At 33.5% G+C, this 27,014-nt stretch overlaps 1 protein-coding gene across 1 annotated transcript in view; it reads right to left on the minus strand.

The window, feature by feature from the left end:
* LOC118271263 (leucine-rich repeat-containing protein 24) overlaps window positions 1-26,547 on the minus strand; it is a 75,009-nt gene extending 48,462 nt beyond the window's left edge. Inside the window, exon 1 of the mRNA XM_035587272.2 lies at window positions 26,352-26,547. The gene's annotated coding sequence lies outside the window, so the exon portion shown is untranslated. The remainder of the gene's footprint in view (window positions 1-26,351) is intronic.
* Window positions 26,548-27,014: the final 467 nt, after the last annotated feature.

Here is a 27,014-nt window from a genome sequence, read left to right on the forward strand (position 1 = left end):
GTACGACAACGATTCCCGGGTTGGGCAAAGTACTACTGGGCTTTTTCGGTTTTTCCAAAATTTCTTAGTGTATGGTTTATGGTAATAGGCTCATTTCCCCTGTTATATTGGATTTACATATAACAAAAATGATGAAAAGGGGCATTACGTACCGCAATGTACACCTTAGTCTACCCTTACTCCAGGGATAAAAGGCGTGACGATACATATACCTATAAGAAAATATTAAGTAAGTATTTCATATCGATAATTATATGTCAAAAGAAAAGTTAACTATGAAAGAATAAAACAAATACCAAGCAATTGATAAATAACATTTATTATCTAAAACAATACAATAATTTCACATTTTAATTGGTAAACAAAAACAAAATACATTTCAAAATCTTAGTCACTTTCAAAGTTTGTTTAATCCTAAACAAGCTTCAGACACGTTTTATTATTTATGAAAACGGAAGGCCAAGGTAGCAGATCACTTTTGTAACAATACTACACAAAACGGATGGTAAACACAGTTTTACAGTACCGGGCTGTAAATACTGCACACCGAATTTTAGCAAGAGACAATTTTGTATAAATGTGTATAATATATTTTAATATGCTTTAAAAGTATCTGCCATGGCTTTAATGGGAGGTGTTGTTGTGTTTGAAGATTACAATACGGTAGTAAATATAAATTATTGATCATGAGTATTTTTTTATTCATACAAATAAATCTACGTTCGAGTTTGTTATGAAAGAGATCTTCACTGACTATCTCTTTTACTGTCTCTGTCAATGAAAACAATTACTAACTTAAAACAACTTATTTATAAATCACTCTATGCAGAGTATTGTCTATGTTTATTTAACTTATTTATGTTCTCAAATTGAATTAACTGGTCCGGGGTACAAAATTTCTGCACCAATGTAATCTTCAAACACAGCATTACCTCAAATTAAAGTCATGGCAGATACTTTTAGAACACCTTATATACATTTATTTGTAAAAAAAACCTTTTATTTTTAAATCTTTCTAAGACTAGAAAATAGTGGTTTATACAACGACTCAGTGGTTGTTTTTTTCCAAAGGTCGGTCGATGTGCAATATTTATCGCCGGGCAGTGTACGTTAATTAACGCTTCCAGTAATTAAGGCGTTATACTTCAACTAATTATACGGTTAATTAGGTCAAAGTTCGTCTGTTATAATTAATCGATTATGCTAAAGTCTGTGGAGTTAGGAGTTGACTAAAAGGGGGCGTGCCCTTAGAGGATTACCGATTGTATATCCATTTATTGTTTTATGTTATCCATTGTTAAACTTTCTCATTAGTGTTTTGGATGTTTTATTTGATAAATAATTAGTTGTTTCTTATTGCAATTATTTTTATCACTCGAGCACTCTAAATCGATTACTAATAAAATTCAGTTTGAATAAATAGTTAACAAGCTTCAGTGTTTATATGACTTTGGAAGATAACAGCAATTTGAGCAAATATTTTGCGGTTTTGAGAAATCTTCAAAGTTGCATGAATGTCAGAAAAGTCACCTATTATAAGTAAAATATCATAGTCTAAAAAGATATATCACTTTCTGCACATACCACCTCATTCTGTTTAACGAGGTAAGGTAGTGTAAAAGAAAGGGGACACCCTACTTGAGCAAAGGTGAGTTCTTTCACCCCACAGAAACAACATGAGACTTCATAAAATATCCGGAAACATACCGATGCATACTTTTCTAACCCCGAGAGAAGATACGAACATTTTTTCATTCTAAATGAAATTGGTCGCTTATGGCGGTGGTGCTCGTAAAAAAGCCAAATAAACAGAAGTACTGGTATTTTTTTCTTGAACTTTTAGAGAACCATTTACATTGGTAGATATGAAGTGAACCAAGAACATGGCGATAGGTTTTAGAGTGGTTTTCCATGAGACATGTGCTATGTAGATAGCTACGAAGATGTAATAGCTAAGCTGTGAAACTATGTGATTGTTTCCACTGAAACTAAGCTATGTAGCTGTGCGACGAAGATGCGCAATTCGAATGAGCGATGTATCCATAGTATGTGAAGCCATCCGTAGCACACATCCATAGCACGCCTCTTTCCACATAATAAACATACCTTAGTTAAACCTAAGTCCTAAGCGACGTGTAGCAATGAATATGATTGGTGCAAGCCAAACGTATCCACAGCAACGTAGCATGGAATGGAATGAAAAGCACTCTTATGCTCTCAATATATAGAAAGAAAATATAGGTACAGCAAAGTTACTGGACAGTTGAAATTTTGGTACAGATAATGTTGATCTTAATTTTTCTAAATTAAAATCCTTTCTATGGTACGATGCATCATTTATTGATTCATGGTCTTATGCTAGTTTATTAGTAAGACAAATTTGTGTCAGACTTTTAAGTAGTAGTTTTTGATACCTATTTCCAATTTCAGAATTCTCTCTCAAAATTCCCAATTTTCTTCGGTGATTTTGATACAAAATACAAGAAAAAATATTATAAACATCTTTTATACAAGTAAATAAATGTGTGCATGGACCTCTGAACAGAATTTCGAGAAAAACGTTCTGATGCTACATTTACGTTTTGCCAACAAAATAAAACAATGTAGCACAGAAAGAAAAATATAGAGTATCAGATGTTTAACAGGCGCACAAATTGGGATCATTTCTCACTTGGCAGAGAAAAGACCGGTCACGTCTGATAAGGAGTAGAAAATACACGGTACCTTCAGGAACTTTTTGTTCCGCTTTTTTCGAAAACTTATTGTTTATAGACCCAGGTCCGCCGTGGCACAGACCTTTTTCTTTGACGGTTTTCCTCTGAAGCCGTCCTTTGATAAGACTTCAAGTTTCTATTGAATATTCAGTTTGATCTGAAGAAAGTTTACGATATCAGGGAAGGGATATCGGAGGGTATTTGTGCGTTTTTCTATGTATTATGTGTTACAATTCGTTTTCTTTTTGTTTTGCGTAAATGTTACTAGTGGATAAATCAGATATAATCAATTCATAGTGGCTTAAATGACTAATCTCAAAAACCCTGATAATGTTTAGGCAATTAGTGCCTTAAGGCATTACGTTCGCTATTCACTATAATTTATGTGATGAAGATTAAATAACTAAATAAATAAATAACATACAATTAAGGCAATACAGTATATTTCAGCAAAGAAACCCTTTCTTAAATAAAATGTACAAAGAAACATTTAAGCTTTCTGCAACAAAAAACACACAAGTAAACGCATTCCGTACATTTTCTCACTTGTTCCACATAATTCGAGTTGCAAGAACTTCTTTATTGGGTCACTTCAGAACCTCTCAACTCCAGATCCTTTCATGCTACAAAGAAATCAGAACAAAGACGAACTTAATGTAGGAATCGTGCCGAGGTACCGACGGCATGTCCTCAAGCAACTCCTTATTGTAAGGAAAATCGGTATCGTGACCTTGGCACAAATAACCCTAAGTACATACAGAACTTTGTTTTGTTATTGTTCTTACTAAGCTTTTTGGTTAAACATTTATAAAATCGGCAGACATTTTGTTGAAATTTTGTCAGTTATATTTGCTTAAGCTGTTTGAAATGTTTAATTTACTTAATGTAGAGCCATAAAAGCGTGTCCTTGAAACAAACTTTGTTGTAGTTAATGAAGAATTTAGGAAAGAAATTGGGGCGTTGTTTGGATGTTTACTGTTTCTAAATCCCTAAAAATAAGAAGATGAGAAATCTATCTAGTCGTATTTGTAGTACTTACAATGACTTATGAACAATGTGATCTTAGAAAGCTTCTGTATTTTAAAGTAATCTTAGTCATGTTTGATAAGAAAATAAATGGTATGAAACAGTCAATACCATCAATATCCTACAGAACGATCTGTCATCAATATTTATTAAAACGTATAAGTACATACATCCCTATTGCCTACCTGTCCCAAATTAAAATAGACCTTTATTGATGTATCATCAAAACACCCAATTGCCAATGCATTTTCAACCTTACTTCTTACGAGATAATTATCAAAGTAATTCAACTTCCCCATACTTCATCTACGTCACCCCATAAACCATTTCAAGTTCAAGTGAACAGTTTCTTACGAACATTCTTCGGTTTGTACGTGCTCCAATTTGCCAATTAATTTGGAAGCCAAGAACTGAGTGGATCACGAACGTTTGCTGAAGGCACCATTTTGTTTCAAGCGATAAAAGGATTTCCTGTCATAAGGAATTGGAAAGTAAAATAATTTTAGTTGTCATGTAGCTATAAATTATTGTCTATTGCTTTAGAAGGGTTTTATTTAGTATTTCATATTATTGGTCCCGTTTTAACAACTAGGGAATCGATTATTAAACGATTTTGTACTTTAACTAAAAATCACGGTTTACTCACGTAAAATTAATGGAGAAAAGCTCTACTAGTTTCGAGTCACAGAGGGACTCTTCATAATGCAGCGTGAGTAAACCGTAATTTTTAGTTGGTTTTGCATGTCTCGCGATATTATAAAAGATTTTGACTTTGTAATATTTATTCTTTTCACCTCTCTCTCTGCTTTAAATCTATAAATTAATGCTAAGCTGTTTTTTCTATTGTTTCCTATCTAAATAATACAGCTAATGAACAAAATAAATATTCAAGGTCAAACTTATTGGCCGTAAAACCTTTAAAGATCCGTTTACCTGAAGCGATTTTTCCTGGAAAAAGATAAAAATTTCATCTCCTGAAAAAGGGTTTCAAATATTATTCAACGTTCAACTAGTTAAAGTTTTTCTGAAAGCTTTTCTAATTAGTCTTAGTAGTTAAAATAATTCGGAAAACTTTTTTATAATTAGTCTTTTCTGTGAATTTCATGGATCTTAAGATGATTTGAGCAAGGGATTTGTGATGAAAAAATAAATTATTATGACTGTCTTTTAAGGTAAGCAAATAATTTTAATTAAGTTTTTGTTGAGTAAGAAAATTTTATCAAACGTTGCTGGGCTCGCAGTTAGATCAAAAGCGATTTAGATCGGAGATATTTTCTTAGAAATGTATAATAATGTTTAAATTATATTGCCATTCCATTAGTAATGTATTATGCTTTTACTTTTGCTTTGCTAATATACGGATTCTGTAGTTATTCATGTATTAAAACAGTAATAACATTAAGATACAAGTTTAGTTTTTTGAAGGGAAAATTGAGGTAATTGGGCGTCCGGTAACTTCACTCACACAACGCAAGGGTTGTTTCACGTCAGTTTTCTGTGAGACCGTGATATCACTCCGGTCGAGCCGGCCCATTCGTGCCGAGGCATGGCTCTCCCACAATTAAATATTATTGTATCCCACGCTTAGAACAAACATATTAATATTATTGTTTAACTAGGTGTATATCTTAACTTGATGTTTTAAAAACTAGGTGTAATAAAAACACGTACAAGAATTAAAAAAGAAATTGGAACGTGTAAACAAAACGCTTCATATATTTAAGAAACACCTCCCACGATTCCGTGAGTACCTTGCCAACCCATTACTGCTGCGGTCTTTTTACCATACACGGTCCGCGTTACCCAATTAGGCCCGGCGGCGGACGGGTTAATCTTTTATTGACTGTATAAATCTACAGTACTAATTGACTTTGGCTCAACCACTTTGAGTTTTAACACACCATTTTTACTGGTCTTAAATTGAACGTTTTGAATGTTAGCTTTTTATTCCCTCTCGGGTCTCTTGGGTTTGACGTAAGTTTGTTTTGAGGTTTTTGGGCTGTTTATTCGACGGGCAAAACCTTTTAGCATTTTTAATGAGTATTAGAGCGATATTTTAATAAGTTCCTTTTGAAATATTTTGTTGAGTTATCTATGTTTTCTTGATCTTTGAGGGATGGGGTGAGGGAAGAGGTAGATGGTATATACTCGAGCTGCGCATATTCCTCGCACAGCTACTTTGCGGCGGTGCAACTTCATAACCCAGTTACATGCTTAGTATCAGTGGAAACGGTCACATAGTTTCACAGCTTAGCTATTACATCTTTGTAGCATAGCTACATAGCACATCTCTTGTGAAAAACACCCTAATTCACAAAAAAATCTATTACAACTTTCACCATACAAACATAAAACATCACAATAAAGAAATAGTTTCGACCCAACTACTGCTAGGTAGGTAAGCAGAGAGACCTATAAAACATAACTGTTTTAATAAAACTTTACACACTTTTCCTTCGTTCCACTTAATATGCTCAGAAAGTTTTGTACAAATCCGTTAATCTGTTGAATTGTAAAAGTTTCACAAACAAACAGATGGCACTTAGTTTTTATTAGCCAATCATTTTGTTTGGATTAAGCTGTTGTGATGGACGACTGTATATTTGTGTCGATTTCTTTTGTTTTTCATCTTTATTTGAAGCCTTCATATTGTTAGATACTTACGTAGTTTGGTATGATGAACTAATACGTACGTTTCAGGTAAATCCAATGTATCAAATTTCCATATCACAATGTTAGTTACCGTACTTCTACGAAACGGCTTTACCGATTTTTACCAAATTTTATATTGTTCAGTAGGTCTCAGAATAGACTACTATTTATTTTCTAGAAATAATTTATAAGCCACAACAACGTTTGTCAGGTTAGCTAGTTATTGTATAATTAGTTTTTTTTTGTATGGAGAAATTATGTATCAGTTATGATATCGACATAATTTCTGTTCATCGACAGAGAAATGATTGATGTTTATATTAAATAGTTATTGCAATTTATTTTATTAGTTATTTGAATTATGAAAACATACCTATTAATAAATAAAAAAAAAGATCAAGTAAACATTATTACAAAATTTCGAGCCCTAACTTCTCAGAAAATACCTTCAAAGAGATATCTCACGAAAAACTAAATTCAATTTCGTTCCAAAAATAAAACTAGAAAGAACAACTAATTCTCACAATATTCTACTTAGCAACCCTTTTCTTGCTACAAATGAGAACAAAAAACGTAGAGAATTAGCGAGATTCGTTTCAGTTGACCGATTTAAAAAACAGTTTCGAATATCCCGCTCTGTCTAGCGTGCTAAACAACTAAAAAATGACAACACTGACTATTTTGACGGCTACCGAACTTGGATTACTGCCAGATCTGTGAGGATCAACTACACAGCTGAACTGTACCATGATCTCTATTAAATCAATACTCTTGGTTAGAGTGACTGTAGTGTGATAGTGGAGATGATTTGTGATCTTAAAGAGAGGATTCTCAAAGATAATAAAATATGATTGGCCCTTATAATTTCCTATATTTTTGTAAAACGGGGGAAACTTCAAAGGTCTCCTAGATTTTTATGGAGAAAGACTGTGTGGGAGGACTTAGTGTGTGAATGGGGAAACTTTAAAGGTCTCCTAGATTTTTGGGGAGAAAGACTAGGGAGTGTGGGTTTTTTTTCTCTCTAAAACCACTCTCGGCACCAATAAGCGGCACCAAATCCTCTTGTTAGACCTGTTAAGAAGCCCGAATAATAATTTTCTGGAGTTATAAAATGTAACTTTTGAGAGACATGTTCTGAACTATCATTATTTTATTCTCGGAAGTAGTAGGATATACACTATTTGACTGCTCGCTAATTTCCTTGGAATTTTCTATTTTATTAAATACTAGGAACTTTCATATATTGAATTAGGATTCAATGAAACACTTCACCCGTTTTAGTGATAAAACTAGAAACTTTATGGTCAGCACTCATACGTAACCACTCAAGTACTTATATGTATATAACGAGATAAAATAATAGTTAATCCAGAATTATCTTCCTCTAGCCATTACAGCTTCCCACGTGCTGCCCCAAATATTATACGATTATATCACCGGCCATCTTAATTAAAATAGTTTATGAAAGTCATATTTCAAACAGTATGTACAAATATCCGGCATCTTTATCTCGTAGTTAGGAGCTGTTTATTTATGTATATAATATTATAAAAGGAAAGCGGATACGGTCATGTTTATAATATACTTTAGTATGTCTTTGTATTATAGTTTTGATATGATTAAAATTTTAGGACCGCTTTTTATGGTATAAGCCGGTAAACGAGCTGACGGATCACCTGATGGTAAACAATCGTCGCCGCCCATGAACACCCGAAACACCAAAGGCGTTACAAGTGCGTTGCCGGCGTTTTGAGGGTTTGGAATTTAAGTTAGTTAGGGTTGTCGGGGAATCGGGGATTGGGTAGATAAGAGAGGTACCTCACTCACACAACGAAACTCATCTGTGAGGTAACTCTGTTTTCTCCGAGGCCGTGGTATTACTCCGGTCAAGCCGGCCCCTTTGTGCCGAAGCATGGCTCTCCTACATATGAGCTAATTATCGATAGGTATATTACCGGTATATGATTAATAAAAAATATGGAAAAAAGTGTTTCAGGAAATAAACATCTTTAAAATTTAAAACAACTGCAAATAGCGTTTCCTTTCTTCGATTATTTTCATATCAGCTGGTTAAGTATGACCTACACTTAGGCGATCTATTGGGTGCTTGGTCGTCCTGCGATCTTTTTCGTTAAAACCCATATAAGTTAATAAAAAATAACCAAAAAAAGTAAAATAATAAATGGCACACTGATATGTTTGTATCTTAAAGTTTAATTTAAGGCCTCTCTTCTGTTACATACATTATATATAATATACATATACAATAATTTTAAGATACAATACCCACATAGTACCATACCTACTGTAAAGCCTTGATTTCCCTCGGGACCGCAGTATGAACCTAATCCTATACTGCTTTGCATAAAATTTTGATGATACTATAAAATTTCCAAGAAAATTGGCAGTGGTATTATATTTGTGCATATTAATTAGAATCAAGCTTAAAAATAAAATAAAAGATACTATAAGTTTATAGTATTAAGAGTAAAGTATTGGAAGTGATAGATGACAGAAGTCGCACATAGACTATCGACGAGCAAATCAACGGATGACGTCATAAAAATCCTACATCGCATATGTGAAATTTACATGCGAATAAACATGGATGCAACGAACAACAGTTGGGTAGAAAGCCCGCCAGGCATGATCACCTCGCCTGGACGGAGGATCCTCCTTTTCTTAGGGAACTTTAATCTGTGTTCCCTAAATATGTTATTTTATCTGCATTACTGCCCTGCCCTACGATGTTTACCTAGAAATATCTGTCTCCATTGTCGGACACATGTTCGCTTACCACCTGGTGAGTTGGCGGTCAAACGCTATAAAGTATAAAAAACTGCTTAGAGTCAAGAAATTATCTAATCTATTTTAGTGCTCCTGGGTAATTAAATTATTAAGAAATATTCTAATTATTAAGACGCCTTCATAGCTTTAGTTTTACGGAAATAAATGATTTAAGTTCTTAACAAGGCTGATACAGTCCCTTTGAAAGAATTTTACAGAATAAAATGCGGGCTCCGTTACTTCTCATCTTCACAATAACCCTTTGCGCTTTGCAACAGTCGGAAAAGAAATTCCTTTTCTCAAAGGAAAGCATCTTCAACAAAAACTGTAATCGTTTAAAATATTTTAATTAAAAAAAATCCTTCTGTCAGTTAATTATTGTTTGTTGTGCAAACAAAACGAAAACATCGAGAGAAAAATTAAAATGTTAATTTATTAAATGTTTTAATTCGAGCGTGAGGTACCTATGTCTATTTTAAAAACAAAACAAACGGGGGAAAGGTCCCGTTCCAACTCATGTTGTAATTTAATATTTTTTTCCCTTTTTTGGTACATTTTCCAGGAGGCCTGTTCACGAAATTCTACCTTTGTGTAAGATTTTAATTAACAAAGCTCTTGTTTTGACTAACTAATTAAAAAGCACAATTAGTAGTTTCAAAGTAGACTAAATGTTGTAAGCACAGTGGTGCTGGTCGTTTTGCGTCAGAGGCTGTTTAGTTCTATTTTTTTTTCTATCATAGTAACTGAGTAATTTACATTTAACATATTCAAATTTAGTTTATGTACTCATCTAAAATACTCATTAGTTGTAGTTAAACAATTGTAGTACAATGATAATTATTATCATTTAATTACCATATGATAATTAAGATTAAGACTACACAGCAATGTTTGGGTGACATTTAAATTAAATTATGTTGTTGTGGATGTGTTTAGCTTTCACCATTATAATCATATTCATTGGTAAACATAGCTTAGGACTGGTGGAAACGGACTTAGCTAAGCTATGTTTTTATGTGTTTGCGTGCTATGAATATGTGCTGTGGCTGGCTTCACTACTATGGATACATCGCTCATTTGACCTACGCATCTTCATCGCACAGCTACATAGCTTAATATCAATGGAAACGGTCACATATTTGAACAGCATAGCTATTAGATCTTCGTAGCATAGCTACATAGCACATCTCTAATGGAAAAACACCATTAGACATTTTACAAAACGAATGTTTGACCACGTCAATAATGAGTCATACAACATAATGTACACATACATTTACTATTAAGTCTTACATCATTTAACGTTAATTAGGTAACTTTTTAAATACAAAATGACCCGAAAGGCTTCGCTACGCAAGAAACTTCACCAACGCTGTGAAATACTGCAGTCAACAGCCCCTCAAAAAAAAGAACCGTAAAAAAACAACATCATTATTTTTACCTCTCTCTCTGCCCGCCCCATCAGCCGTCATTACACAGCTTACAGCAATAAAGAAGTTTCCGTACAAACGGTATATCTTTTTAATGACTCAATCATGTTTCCTCGAGATGATAAAGTTGACTAAACTCTTGTAATTCACTTTGAACAAATTTAGGATAATTAATTAATTTTATAAGGACAGCCTTTATGCTATCAATTTCAAACGTTGTAATTGGTCAATCAGTCACTGGTAAACTTGATGGTAAACAACGCGAATTCTTTTACAAAGAAGTGGTTTAATGTTATTCTTTGTGACCTGTGTCTCAAAACGTTATCTGTTTACCTTAACTTTATAAAACTGCTGCTAAGCTAGGTAATTTTGTATGGTAAAAATCTTTTAATATTATAAATTTGAATTCAACTAGATAGGCTCAGATATCTTTTACTGAGAATTCCACGATTGGAATGCCAAATAGTTCAACCTGACCTGGTATTCAAAATCAGCCTTCATTAGGAATCACAAAAGCAAGGAGACAGTCATAAATAAATTAAATATTAAGGGAGCATTTTCTAAGAAAAATAATTCAATAAATCCAAGCACGATTCGAGAAACCGTGACATAACTGAGAATTTCGTCATCTAAATATCTTCGGCCTAAAAATCGAGCTCAATAGAAAATAATGGAAGCAAAAACATAATACTGTTCAACCGACACCTCACTAATCTTTGCTAAAAAGATTACGAAACAGTTTATCCGAAGCCTTGTAAACCACAAAAATACAAATTCATCGGTCGATCTAACACATTAATTACGGCAAACGCCTCGCCCTATAATTTCATTGATATACAACGCCATTTCACACTCTTTGATGTACGTAATAAGACTAATAATAAATTAAACGTTCCATCGTAACACACGGGTCAAATAACGCGATTAATTAAACGAAATTAACTGATTAGTAAGAAAGCGGAGTCGTAAATAGTGGAAGCAATATCGGATTAAAGATTTAGTACAGTTTTACTTTATACTGGAATGACCTCGTTCTCAACCGTCTAAGTTTCGCAACTATCTTCCGCTAAAAGCTATACCTATTCGTTTATTATACATTGTAAGACTTTTATTTCCGCACTATTTTTCTGCCTATAGCTTCACTCGCCTGCAAAAAGTAAATGTAGTCTAAGATATCAATCTCCAGCCATCTAAATATCTTCAAAGAAAAAAAACATATCGTAAAAATTATCTAATGCCACGAAACACAAAGTCAGTGCTTTTCCAATACTCTAAAATTACATTTTGACCAGTAGCGGAAACATGGTCCAAGCTACCGGTAATACCTTGCATATTATACAAGTAACAGGAGAAGAAAAAAAGTACAATGTAAAAAGTACGTTTATATTTCCAACACTTTTGTCAGAAGAAAAGACGTGTTCTTTGATTATTTTTGACTTGTCAGTCACAACAGCCTTAGAAAATAATAGGCATACTAGTCATCATACTAAAAAATCTTCTAAACTCACTTCAGGCAAATTCCCTGAAACATCGATTTTGCTCCTAGCCAGACTACATCGGACACCGCTCATTTATAACCTAACAACACACAGCACATCATATTTCATCTCCCATCAAATATCTGACGAGGGCCTCCCATCACTGTTTTACGAGCATCAGAAATATTTACATAAAAAGGTGATCAAAACTTCTTAACAAGGGTGGGTTTGGTACAGTTTACAATCTCAAAGAAGTTTTGAAAACCTCCAAAAATAATTAGGCGAGAGTGTCACGACGTGGGCGGTGTCAACGCTCATAAAGTTTGGTAATTAATCATGGTACAACCGGCGGTATGTGGGTTTTATTTTCACATCACTTTATTGGGGCGGAAAACTCCATTTGCCTACGTTGACAGTATTAATTTATTTATCAAGAAGATTTTGTACTTAACAACGTTTGCAAAGAGATGTATAAAGTACCTTTGACAAAATTTTAATGTAAGAAATTCGAGAGACGATTTTATAGATATTAACATAATGCGATTTTTAACATCAAGGAATTATGCAAGAAAATGAATATATAGGCCTGTGACTACCATATTAAATTTTATCTACATGCATTGATGACGAGCTTCGAAAATAGTTTGATATATATTAATACTCGTCATTCCTGGAAATGATAAGCACAATAAATCATGCGGCAACATGGCAATTTCAATAACTTCCAGAAAAATCCACATCAACATAATAATATACCTTTAGCATAAACCTTCTAACATACATATACACATACAACCTCTATTAATCCCTCCATGAAATACGACCTCATTTGTGACATCTCCTTTATGTCTAAAGCTAAAGCCTTCACGTCCAAATATCTAATCATAGCAAGCCAGTGACAAGTACACTCCACTTGACCTTTTTTAAGGACATCAATGAGGTCAGCATCTCAGTTTCTATGGTCTCTTACCTCCCCTCTCCCACCCCTCAAACCTCCAATAATTATTAATCAATAATATATGGGTGTTACATAATGAGGGTTGTGACGGAGTCCCTATATTAGTGGTATGTAAGTGGTCACTATTGTTTTCCTTTAATGAAATTAATTAGACGAATATTCTGACTAATTTCGTTGCGAGTTTTATACGTGTTACTGTAAAAACATAATATAATGCTTTAGCTAACCCACAGATCTAATCTGAGACCTTGTATTTGCCTGTGTCGACCGCTTGACTATCAGGAAATAATAATACCATGAACATTGTTATCACAATATTATAAAACCAATTCCGTGTTTTACGTCCCACTGAAATTGGGTATCACGAATTACTTGGTAATTTGTATCCAAGCAACAGATAGTGGAAAGGAAAATTAAATGGTAATTACTGAGTAATTCATATTTTGTGATTCGTCACATTTTCGTAAAATGGTTGTATAATAAATTGATTTGATTAGACTCGCACGTGTTGATATATTGTCACCTAGTTCATAAGTACATTATTTATTTAGCTGCTGAGTAAGATCAAAGTTTGAAGGAGAGGTAAGTTTGACTTCCCGGTCAACTAAGGAAGTTTAAGGAACCTGAAGAACCGCTTGACATTTTATGCGTTCTGTTTATTCTCTCATAATTTAAAATAGTTACTAATTGTGGTCGTGCCTATAGATTAAATGCCGCACTCAGAGACATTTAATAATTACTTAAAGTATTACTTAGTAACGATTTCTTTATCGAACTACCTTGTTTTGACCTGCGGACTACCTAGCGGGTTACCGAGACTCCTGATCGAAGAGCACAAGTAGGAACAGTGTAGTTTTTAAACAGTAAGACTCTCATGCTCCCACTTTCCTCAGCCAAGGCGAGTTGAAGTCATTGGATGATTTTCCTCCCACATAGAAAATTATATGAAATCTGATACCGTTTCATTTATGCATACAACACCCACACAAGGAAGTGAAATTACCAACAGCTACTATTATGCAAAATGTGTCTCGAAAGTCCAAATTATCAGAGTAACTCACAAGTTATGTTACGTAGTGTCCTTAACAGCTGTTGCTTAGTATTTATAGCCCAGCTGTGGGCTTTAGCAAACCACTAGTGACCAGCTGTGGCCTGTGGCTAACTAGGTAATCTGGGAAAGAAATGAACGAGTAAGATTGAATTGTTTAATGTTATTGTTACGTTGAGTGCGTCATAATGTGGATAGTAGTGAGTTATATTATTTTTATTATCGTAGTAATGAAATCTTAGAAATATTATGAATGCAATAGTTTGTGAGTATGTGTGTATGTTTTTTACCACGTCGAAATGGCTGAAAGGATCGGGATGAAATTTGAAGTTTCAGTGAAAGTAAAGTGAATTTTTAATTGGTTTGGAATAACACATAGGACATTTTTAATCACACAGGATCGCGGGTGAAGCCGCTAGCAAAACTAGTAATAATTAATTCATTAATTTTGCAAATAGGCTAGAAATCAGCACATTTGTTTACACGTCAAAGAAAAAAAATCTTACACATAAATAAATAAGACTGTCAGATATAAATATTACCCATAATATTTATTGTGTGTGCTCGCGTGCGTATATGACCGATGCATGAATATGGTGTTAGGTTAACATCAAACTTTTTTAATTTATTTCATTTGTGGCATACCGTGACGAATATCTGTTATTTAATTTAAGCCGTATTTTTTATTTTAAAACTTGGTTTGTCGACTCAGCTGTTTGTCATAGTGTTTTGCTAGTAAGTAAAGTATTTTTATGATAACTAATCGAGTGACATACAAAATTAACTGAAAATCACGACTAACTCACGTAAATTAATGGAGAAAAGCTCGACTAGTTTCGAGTCACGGAGGAACCCTTCATCATGAGTAGCATGCGCGTGGGTTAATTTACGTGAAATAAATCGTGATTTTCAGTTAGTAGGCAAAGTAGATACATAAACAAAGTATAACAACAAAAGCTGTAATTAACAACTAAAAAACAAAGTGTCTGGCATTGAGAAGTCTCCTTTTATGTATACAGTTGAAGTTTTGGCTTCACTCTATTTAACTTGAAGAGGAATGCCGCCGGCGACGGTTGCCAGTTTTCGTTGGCCGTACTGCAGTCATCTCGATACCTACTTCCATTTAGAGAGGCAGAATAGAGCGTTGATTTATTCATTTTACATGGAATAAAAATATAATAAATGGTGCTTTTGTTTAGCCAAAAGTAAATGTTTGCGGTTGTCACGTCGAGATGTGATCGAGGCGACAAATATAAGCATATAACATTGTATTGTAACTTAACCCTAATAAGCTCTAGAAAAATATTTGGCTAAGTAACGATCCCACACATATTTGACCTACTTTTCTATGGTACTACAAAGAACATCTTATAAATTCTTCTAGACCGCAAGTACCAGCAAATAACGAAGTAAAACACGAAACAAAATGGCTGCCTTATTAAATCTTACACGATAAAAATACGCGTTTTTTTATTAAAAAGGGAAATTTTCTTAAAACATGAAGATCTACTTTGGTTAATACAAACCACAATTACGATGTTATCCTATAATCAAGCCGTTGTTTGGTTAAAAAACCGTAAAAATGAAACATCGGCAAGAACACGGAAGAATGATCGACATAATCGATGTTAACAACGGTTTTTTGAGAAGATAGAATATTTTCTTAAAAATTTATCGTGTCTTGAACATAAAAGAAATAAGGGGCATTCATAATAAATAACATGGATAATTAAGCTGTAATACCTAGAGAAATTGGCAGAAAAGTACATCGATTTTCATTGCTGTTCAAAACTTTTCAATAATAAATTAGGCTGTTTAACAAGTGGACTGCCTCGTTGGTCGAGTGGTTGCAAGTGCGACTGCCGGTTAACGGGTCTCGGGATCGATTCACGGGTTGGGCAAAGTATTACTGTGCTTTTTACGGTTTTTCGAAAATTTTTCAGTAGTCGCACGAAGTCGTGAATTACGCCCAGTATATGGCAATAGGCTCACGCCCTATTACATGGGACTTGTAACACAAATCGTGATAAGTGGGTGTTAATTGTATAGCGGTATTACGTGCCGTAATGTGCACCTCTGACTAACCTTTCAGGGATAAACAAGAGATAAAACAGAATATTACTAGGCACCCATCTTTTTTCAGGAACGGAAAAAGTTCACTAGTAACAAGCGCGTAAAACCATTCCCCAGCCAGAAATCAAAGACTTTTAAAAATATCTTCAACGTCTTTAACCTTGCTTTTAAACCTTAGATCTTGTATTTAACAGTTTCATCCACAATCACCCTGTCAATCAGTTTCAGATAGCAATTTGTTACTTTGGTGTACTATCTGTCCTTCACAAACCTTTGCGGTTGATATCATACCCTTGTTTAATCTCTCTGTCATATTGTGACTCAGAGCTACCACAATAACTGTCATAGTATTATATTTTATGAGTTTACTAGAGGGTCGAGATACAAGAGGGCAGAGTGCTGTCTAAAATATACTTTTTTAAATAAAAATTGAGACTTTTCAGTGCGTTAACCCGCAAGGTGGACAGATAAAGGTTAATATGATCGGTGATCTAAAAACGATTGGGAGATCTACCTCTCAACGTCAAAGTCACGCCTTTTATCCCCGAAGGGGTAGATAGAGATACACATTAATTAATTAAGTAATACCGCTATACATTGTGCACCCACTTTTCACCATTTGTGTGATAAGCCTAATGTAATAGGGCGTGAGCCTATTGCCATATACTGGGCACAATTCCAGACTCCGTGTTACTACTGAGAATTTTTCGAAAAAACTGAATCCCAGTAAGCTTTGGGCGATCTAGGAATCGTAAACCCCTTGGACAGGCAAGGCAGATAGACAAGGCAGTCATTTATTTAATAACACTTCATGTAAAACAATGCAAACACAGAAAACAAAGAAACACAAGTTCTTCTCTTTACATGATTTGTATTCATAACATACGCAACAAATTGACGTGGTACAAGATTCAATAAACTTGTTCACGCCTGTTCCACACATTCTCTAACAAGTCATACCTACTCGTACCTATACAGTATGTTAACTAACAGAGGGCGTTCCTTTAAACTCGTTAATCTATATCATTAATAGATTAAAATAAAATAATCAGCATAGAAAAATAAGCAATAAATTGTAACGTTGCCTTCCTTTAACTAGGCGCACAGAGTGTTTCTTTTACGTATCGATTTAAAATTTTTGGTGAATATTTTAATATTTACAAAAATAAAATTGTTTTGTTTTTGAATGGTAATAGTTTTTTAGCATGTATGGATGCTATACTATTGCGGGTTAACAGGAACGCCCTCTGTTAGTTAACATACTGTATAACTTCTCCTGCTCCGTCAAAGCGTCATTTCTCTAAAACTCCAAAGATGGCGGCTTGCCAGTCAAAATACGTCGCAGTCCCGTTAGCAAGTTAGCTCTATTATTTGTCTAAAGTTTACAGTTCTGAATATTAGGATTAATTAATATTATTATTACTAGTTCCTTAATCGACTGAGCTCTACTATGAGCTCATTCTAATGACATAGACTAAGTTGCTTTTCCACCCTAGTTGTGATATACTATGTTGCTGTGAATGCGTTTTGTATCGACTGATCATACTTATTGGTAAACATAGCTTAGCTTTGGTGGAAATGGTGAATGCCTTTGTTTCGGCTTGGAAATTCGTGTGCGCAAACGAATGTTGTATTTTCTTTTTAAATTCAATTACAACAAAAATATCAGCGAAGTCGGTTAAACTGTTCTCGAGATTTGTGCTTAGCAACACATTCAGCGTTTCACTTTTATATTATAAATATAGAAATACTTGATGATGATTCAGATTCAAGTACTTCAATTCCCAGTTACTTTTGATGCTTCCTAAATCACCTGATACTCTTGTAATCCAAATATCGTGTTACCAACCCCTTAGATGATTCTCTCACACACTCATTAAACAGATACAAAAATATTTTCCCGAATACAATGAACCATTACTGCTGTTCTCCTCATTAAAATGTCGTCGGCTACGAAATAATCCGATATTTTTCGAAAAGAACATTTTAAAGTTAAAAACGAACTAATGAGATTAAACGACTTAATAAACATTTTTTTTTCTTTACAGTAATAAACTTAAATTAATTATACATCAATTCTGAGTAAGAATCTGTAGAACATATCGATAATTAGTGATAATGTGAATTATTTTTTTATTGAGATACCACAATTATTATTAGGTATATTTTTCCACCAGAGATGTGCTATGCTACGTTGTTGTGCATGCGATTGGCCTCCACCAATCATATTCAATAGTACACAATAGGTTAGCACTGGTGAAAATTAGTTCAACTAAGATATGTACATTTTTTTTTTTTTATATGAAAACATGCGTGTTAAAAATCAATAGCTGTTGCCTGTTAAACGCAACTAAGTTGATAAAAAACTATACACAAACAGGTACCATTAAAAAACGTTACTCCAAAATGTATATTTAAAACTCCAAGTGCATTAATCGCCTATCATTCGACTACAGTTCTGTAAAAAATATTTGCCCACCAATTTGCATACATACACAGGGGGTGAGCAAGGCAATCGTAAAAATTGTGAAATCGCTTAATTCAGTTTAAAGAGAACAGGTGCACGCTGTATAAAATCGAAATTGGTAAGGTGTGCCTACATTACTGAGAGGTTGCCAGGCGCTTATTGGATGCATTGTGGAAAGAAAATTTACGTAGAATTTTATATTGGTTGGTAGAACAAATGTTTTTCTTTTTCAGGTGTACAAACTTCTGTGCTTAGGGAATTTTTGGTTTGTTTTTCAATTTTGGTAAAATTTTTGGTTGGCAAATCAATGGTCTAGAATGTCTAGTTGATATGTAAAAAAGGATGCCTTTCAAGATAAGCAATCGACATAACGACGTAAAATAATTTCCATTTTGGTAATGTAAGAAAATATTCAGACAAAAATTGGCAATTGACTCATTTCCTTTTGTTTTTCTAAACATATTTTTCTATAAAACTAATTATTGATGTCATTAACAGACAATACTTATACATTACAACAAAAAATGGTAATATCAACGTCATGGATCAGTAGAATACCAGCGCAAGGCCCTGCCATACACATGCTGAACTAGTCCCATTTCACCGCAAACTTAGAAAATACGTATGAAGTCCACACAAAACATCATTATTCTTGTCAAATCATTGCATAAACTGTGCCTACGTATCATTAGTTTTTTCTGCGAGTAAAATAAATTATTTTCCTTTCTTTCTTTCATAACATTGACAATACCCACCTCATAACCCTGAAATTACCAAAATAATATTCATTAAAGCCCCTCTCAATGAGAGAGGCATCAGAGCCCTCCCTGTAACAAAGTAATCGAGGTTCAATCGGAACACCAAGTTAATCCGATAGCCAGAAATCGAATTAATAAATGGTAAACTTTATTATGTATTTACGCAGTAGCGGTTCATTAGTGCGGTTGAAAAACATTGCACGTGTTACTGTGATAATAGTCAAATTGATTTTGTGTTTTTTTTATGAAGCTATTATGTGGATTTTTGGGCGATTTCGCTGTAGGGATGTTTTCGAAATTGATTGTTTGGTAATCTGTTTTTGTTAATTGTTTTTAGTGTGATATTGAACTGTTTTTTTGTTGGCATTGGTTAGGTACTTCTATCATTTGACTAATTTTATTTTGATGATTGGTGGTTTTTAGTCATTAAGTTTGACACTCCTTCTCGCCTTCATTGAGAAGTCATAGAATGATTTTCCAGTCTCAAAAAAAAGACGCGTAGGCACTGACTGTACCTAATCATAGAGGTTTTTTTTCTACTCGTTTCAGTAATAAAATGCGTTACGCAATTTCTGAGACCTATATAGTTACTTAGTTACATCGTGGATTAAAATATAATCATACAAAATATATTATAACAATAACTTAAAAAAAATAGCTCCATTTGCTACACAGTAACCCCAACATTGTTGCAAATGTTTGGGCAAACACACCCAGCTATTATGTGGCCAAAAGTGTAAGAGCGATCGTGAAAAATTCGCTACCAAAATATTTGTAAGCGGTGCTAATGGGACTATTTGTGGAGCGCCGAACGGATAGCCTATAACGAATGGGTACTTCGACTCCCAAAGCCCGAAGTTCAGCTGAAGCGCAATTGACCTGAAAACCCTCTCTAAACTAAATTACACTCCGCGATTTTTATATCTAAACCGATTATCTGAATCGATAAATCATTTCTTAAAGAATCGTTTAAAATGTTTCAGCTTCGGCTTTTCGGATATTATATTCGATAAGTAGACTTAAATTGCGTCGAAAGATCACTATAAATAAAGTGGGAATTTTTGGTTCAAAGATTTAATCCTATCAAGTTGATTTGAGAGCGAATATTTTATGATAAAATCTGATATTATGGACTTATTTTGGCCAGTTAGTAAGTACGAGTCGAGTACTCGATCATTAAATTTGAAAATGAGACGTTATTTTAGATTACAAGATAAGTAACACTAGAAGAAGTTTACATCATAAACGTTGATAACGTTATCCCATATTATATTTTATTAAAGTTACTTAATTTTAAGTAAAACGCAACATACCTATATATTCACGAAAAAAAAACTTTACAATTCTTACAAAAATTTGAACATAATATGTTTAAAGAGTTTATTCGCATAAAAACAGTGCAAAGTTTACTTATAAGGAGATACATATTAGTTAAACTTATGATTAAAACCATAGTAATCACACATTTGTACCCATTTGATGAAAAAAGCAGTACGGTATCTCTTATTTTACTTCTCCGTTGACGGAATATATAACATACCAATACCATTACCAGGAATCCTATACATTTGTTCCGATTAAATATTAAAACACAACATTCAAGCGATCTGACAACCAATTTTTCAAAGCAAAATTTTCCCCGAAAATGAACCAGGAAAAATATTTAATTAAAATACGTTATACAAATGGCATGTAAAATTCTTGGCAGCGCATTTAGCTAACCACCGCTCCTGCCTACCCTCTACGGAATAAGATAAGGAAATATGTAAATTTGCCACAAGATTACGTACAGGAATGCGAAAGAGTGTTTTGTGTTAATATTCCGAAAACACTTGAGAAATGTGTTTTGTTTATTAAATAACCAAGTCTGTACTGTGTACTGATTTCGTTTCAAATCCAAATAATAAAATATCATTGGGAATAATCATATCTACACTGTACTGTAACTACAAAAGAGATTCCAAAATATACATATGTGACATTTTGGTTGATCCCATCAAGTTTTTCTCCTGTGTCGTGGGTGTGTTTACAAACATACAAGTCCACATGCACATGACATCCAGACCCGAAACAATAATTAGTGAATCACACAAAGAGTGTGCTCCGTGCGGGAATTGAATCCGCTACACGTTGCACGGCAACCAATTGCTATGCTACCGCGCCAACCGTGCAGTCTTTATTTATGTCTGCCTTTACTATTCTCCCCTTTCAGATATAACTCAAACTACTAAAACTAATGAAATAGACTTTCAAAAAGTGAGTCAATAAATAATCTGTATAAAAGTACTCAGTAGCATGTATAAAATACATAAAACAATTCTTTATCTACGATAAACTATTTCTTTATCCGAACATAAAGTTTTTGATAACTTTAGTCGATATACTTTGGGGATTATTGGAAAACTAAATGGGTCGAGCTTAGTACATAATATGAGAAAGGTACAAGCCCTGAAAAGCCCTTTTACAAGAAACTTTCAGTATTGGTATTTACAAATTCAGACAGGTTGAATACCTGCCGAATTTCTAACAGACGGAGATAGTTTATTTGATTACATTTTCACGGTTTTATATGTGGTTGTAAACAAATTAAGTTTTATTACTAGTTATGTTTGTATGTGTGGTTTTTCTCTACTGAAAAAAAAAAAACAATAGACTCATCCTTTATTACATGGGACTTATAATACTAATGATAAAAAGTGGATCTACGTTGTATATAGCGGCCATACGTGTTGTATTGTGCACCTCTGCCTACCCCTTCGAGAAGGCGATAAAAGGCGTTGTGTGTAAAAACGGGATATGTACAATTGTACATATGTATTTGTCGCTCCTACACTTATACTACATCATAAAACCACTAAAATTAAAGAAATAATGATAAAAAATGGAATGCCTTATTATTTTAAGAGTAATTTTCAGGCAATGGTTTTAAAAAACACAAACACATATTTATCTTAATTTGACCCCTCATTATAATGTCTTAAAAATAAATTCTACCGCTTATTTTTATCCACAAAAATGTTAATGAATCTAGTCCCTACTATAAACTCTTTTAAAACATCGTTTCTTACCGACAACGTAAAATAACTACACCACGTGTGAAATAACTAAAAATAAACGTTGCCGTAACGTTGTCGCCCGTAAAACATGTGAGTTACTGACGCGTGTCGAGTATGTAATGAATGAGGCCCAAATTAATTGGATTTGTTCACATAATTATGAAGAACAGTCCTACGAGTCGGTAACGCCTGAGTATTTTTGGAGAAATTGTCTACGAGGTTATTTTTTGCTTCTCCGGTCGAGGGGTTGAGGCGTGAGTTTCTGAGTAATGTACTATGGTTTTTATTTCCAGGACAATAAAATTTAAAATGAGTCTGTCAATTACGTGACCGTCAATAATAGCTCGGAGTCTGGAATATGGCTCGGTGTTACGTAATTGGGTTGGCTAATAAAATATGTTTAACAGTAGGTAAAATAGAGTTCATATTTCAATGTAATAAAAAACAATTGGCTAAATAAATATATCTTCCTTTCTTTAAATAATAATTAGTTCGTCATGTTGTGCTAATAGAGATAAATTATGTCCATTTGTTTTAAGAAGAATCGAACTGCGGTACTGTTACAAATCACAGCGGGAATATTTGGCGACACGAGATTGACGCAGCGGGTGTCGTATCCATTACACGATTACGGATGTGTCATACAAAAGAAATATCATAATAAATACTAATCATATGTATGGAAACAGTCAAGTGATTTTTTTTGCTGTATTAACATCAGGCGAGATAGCGGTCAAATGTCGCCCATTAAATATTTCCTTGTTTTTAAAAAAACATTTGTAATTTACAAATAGAATTTTATTTATGAGCGTAAATAAATGACTAATTGCATTCCTGTAGCTTTTAAAACTGGCTTCTTCATGCTATTACATAGTGATTAAAATCTGTTCATAGTGAGCGTTACAATACGTCGTCGTATCGAACAAAATTCTCAATCAATTACTTTAAAATCGGTTGATAGGAAACGACATATAGCAATCAGCTTCTTGTGACCTTTATCAGATCATCCGTGAGCCTCGTGCCTGAACAAACTGCGCTATACATTGTGTGTTTAAGTCAATTACTAGAGTGTGGAACGTTATATAGAAATACGTTTGTCGACTCTACAAGATACAGAAAGCAGAGTTAATAGAAACCTTTATTCTGAGAAATCACCGTTTCGCCGAAGACCTTGTAGGTAGAAAATACTGTTCGTAGATATTTCAGTCCATAGAAAGCACTGTTCATAGGTAACTCTGTTCATAGATAGCATTTTGTACGTAAACTTCTTTCATAGAAACCGTTTTTTTCAAAGGCTGCAGTGGAAACAACACACATGAACATCAGAACCAGAAGTCATACCTTCTTCTTTCTTTTTCTTGAAAGCGAAAACTTTTTGTTGAAAGCGCCTTCAATAGAAATACATGACGTACATTTGCTTGCATGTATGCTTCTATAGTTTCAAAAACTGGCACAATACTATCGTAAAAGTTGAGTTAAAGCGTGCTTTTCTACTAGACATGTGTTATGAAGCTATCCAACGAAGATGTAAAAGCTAAGCTGTGAAATTATGTGATAATTTCCACCGATACTAAGCTATTAAGCTGTGCGAAGAAGATGCGCAACTCGAGTATGCGATGTATCAATAGTAGGGAAGTCATTTATAGCACACATCCATAGCACGCATCTTTCCATATAAAAAACATAGTTTAGCCGAGTCCGTTTCCACTAGTGCTAAGATGTGTGTAACAATGAATATGATTAGTGAAGCTAAACGCATCCACAGTATCGTAGCTCAGCACATCTCTGGTGGAAAAGCATACATACCTACATTAATACTTATAACTACAATATGTAGTAATAAATACAATAAGTACATAATAAATTAATATCACTAATCATATCAGCCTACATATTGATGAGATAAACATTAATGATATATGATTCCTTTGTAGTGTTACAAATTCGATTACCTAACTTAATATACGTCTTACTCATCTTTTATTTCTACTTCTTAGGTTAAAATAGATTTTCTATTGCTATTAGACAATACTGTCGTGAAGGCCTGAAGGTTTAAGAAGCTCGCTTCTCATGAACGAAGGTGTCTATGACTTTATCCGAGTTATATGTACTTTGTAAAATAATTTAGAAACCATAGACAAAGTACGGTGAAGGAAAACTTTTCAAGAAAACCTGGGCTTATAATTTTTAATTATAATATTTTTTCATTACCTAACTGACGGACTAAATAGTGTTTTAATTTTCATACCCCGTCATCATCCCTATAATGTCAATTGTAAAATTTTAATTTTATAGCAGTTAATACATAGCATTTTCCCATTGCAATACCAAGTAATCCTTGACCATTATTTCAAATTAGTTAAACAAACTTAAATCTAACACAAGTGACAAATATTTTATTCTATTTGGAGTTCAAACTCTTTTTTTTATACCAAAATTTAATGAACTAGTAGTTAGACAGGTAAAAGAACAAGGAAAAACTAAAAATATTATCTACAATATTATTATTCAGAGAATATAATAATTAACTGAAAAAAGTAAAGTTGAACAGAACGCTTATAGAAAAATATAGTCCGTGAGCTCATTAAAAGTAAATAATGGAAAATTATATTAGAATCTGTAAGCTTTTACTTTACAGAACAAATAAACTACGTTCAATTTATGATAGTCTTGTTTATATATCAGTTTATTATACATTTATATTTTAACTGTTGTTGAGAGAATTAACAGAACCATTAAAAGTGATTAGTGGCGTGATAATTTGGTGATTAAAAATATACCACGGTTTTTGTGTCTAGATTTATGTGTTTTGTTTTATTCTGAGGGTTTTTGCTAACTGTTATGGATTGGTTATACAGTTCCTTTTATTTTCCTTGTAAGATAAAAACAAAACTATACCTAGAAGTAAAAAAAAAAGATCAAAACTAAAGATTTTAATTAATATACGCAGTGGTACACACGTGTTACCTCTTCCGTAACATTCACATTCATATTCAGTTATGTATTAATCCCCTATAGATTAACTAATAGCAATCACCAATCCACAAAGCGGTGATAACAACATAATTCTCCCCGGTTCATTCACCGTAGCACCGTAGAGGTCAACTAAGCACAGTTGCTACGATCCTTCGTAGATGTTCGTAGCCGTGCTACGCCGTAGACCGCAACCGTAGCGTAGTGACCATCATTAAGTGTAAGGTTCTACTAAAGTAGGTATATTTTAATAAAAACCAAAACGAGAATATTCTAAGAAAAATATTCTACTTGTCTTTTCATTACTAAGTATAATAATTTAATTCAAAATAATTTATCACCCCAAAGCTCGGTGACTTACAGCAGCGAGCGAAAACGTAATTTGAATAAATATTCCTTCTAGATTTCTGAACGAGACGAATATTTTTACAATGAAATGGTATAACGTACCCTTATATAAATATTTTTCCTAAATCTTATTTGGGATAACATACATTCTATGTACGTATTTATATAATCGTGTGAAACAGTCTCCCCATTTTTTCAGAGATGATTGAATTTATACAGGTGAAATATTTCATTGTCCTTTTTATGCTATCACTCATAAAATATATTTATGAGGTCGCTCCGTAAATTTATCTCTCAGTCATCAAATATCTACATAATTATTGTAGCAGAAAGCTTGTAAAATATTTTACCGTAAATTGTTTTCTGAATTATTTGTTAATGTAATTATTTGCTGATGTTCTTAGTACATGTTTTAATTATAAACGGGATGAAATTATATTTTCACTGCAAATTTATACCAAAATTATTATAAAATATTCATTATTTTAAATATTTACATGTTTAAACACAGACATTTTTATTTATAATTACAATTTGGTTAAGAAAACGTGGTCAACAAAATGAGATATAAAACAAAACTCACCATGGAAGGTACCAGCGATCCTTTAGAACAACACAACACAAAACGCCATTTTCAAAATCCACATACAAGTCACAAACACGCACACATCACTAACATAAAATTTTTAAACGGTTTTTTTCGAAATTCGAATGCGGAGTTCTCGGCGATACGACGCGCGGTCGCCCGTCGCGGCATCCAGAGAGGTTATGGCAGCGAGTTTGCGTGGACCGACCCTCCCCCCACCTACATACCATAATTTTTAGCCGGTCCACCACCATAAAAATATTTCGCGACCGTATTGCGCAATGCATTAATCTGTACAACAAAAAAAAAGTATACATCTATTTTTTTTTGTGTTACAAATATGCAAAAGCAGGCTTTCCGTTCTAAAGTTACACAGTTGTAAATTATGGGGGAAATAGGCGTAATTAAGCCCGTTTTACGTTTGAAATCCGTTCGGAGTCAGGAATAGGCGACAAGGAATGTTTTAATGTTTAATTAAAAGGATTGTCGTGCTAGGGGATTTAGCGAGACGTGATAAAAATACGAATCAATTTGAATGTGTCGAGGTGGATGCCCGTGAAACATTTTCGAATTCTTTCAAGCTGTAAATGAGTGTTAGTTTCCTTTGAAGTTTAATTTCTATCGGTTTGTTTCAACCTAATTCTTTAAGAGTCGTTAAGA

The sequence above is a fragment of the Spodoptera frugiperda genome, chromosome 9 (assembly GCF_023101765.2).
Source record: "Spodoptera frugiperda isolate SF20-4 chromosome 9, AGI-APGP_CSIRO_Sfru_2.0, whole genome shotgun sequence".
NCBI lineage: Eukaryota > Metazoa > Arthropoda > Insecta > Lepidoptera > Noctuidae > Spodoptera > Spodoptera frugiperda.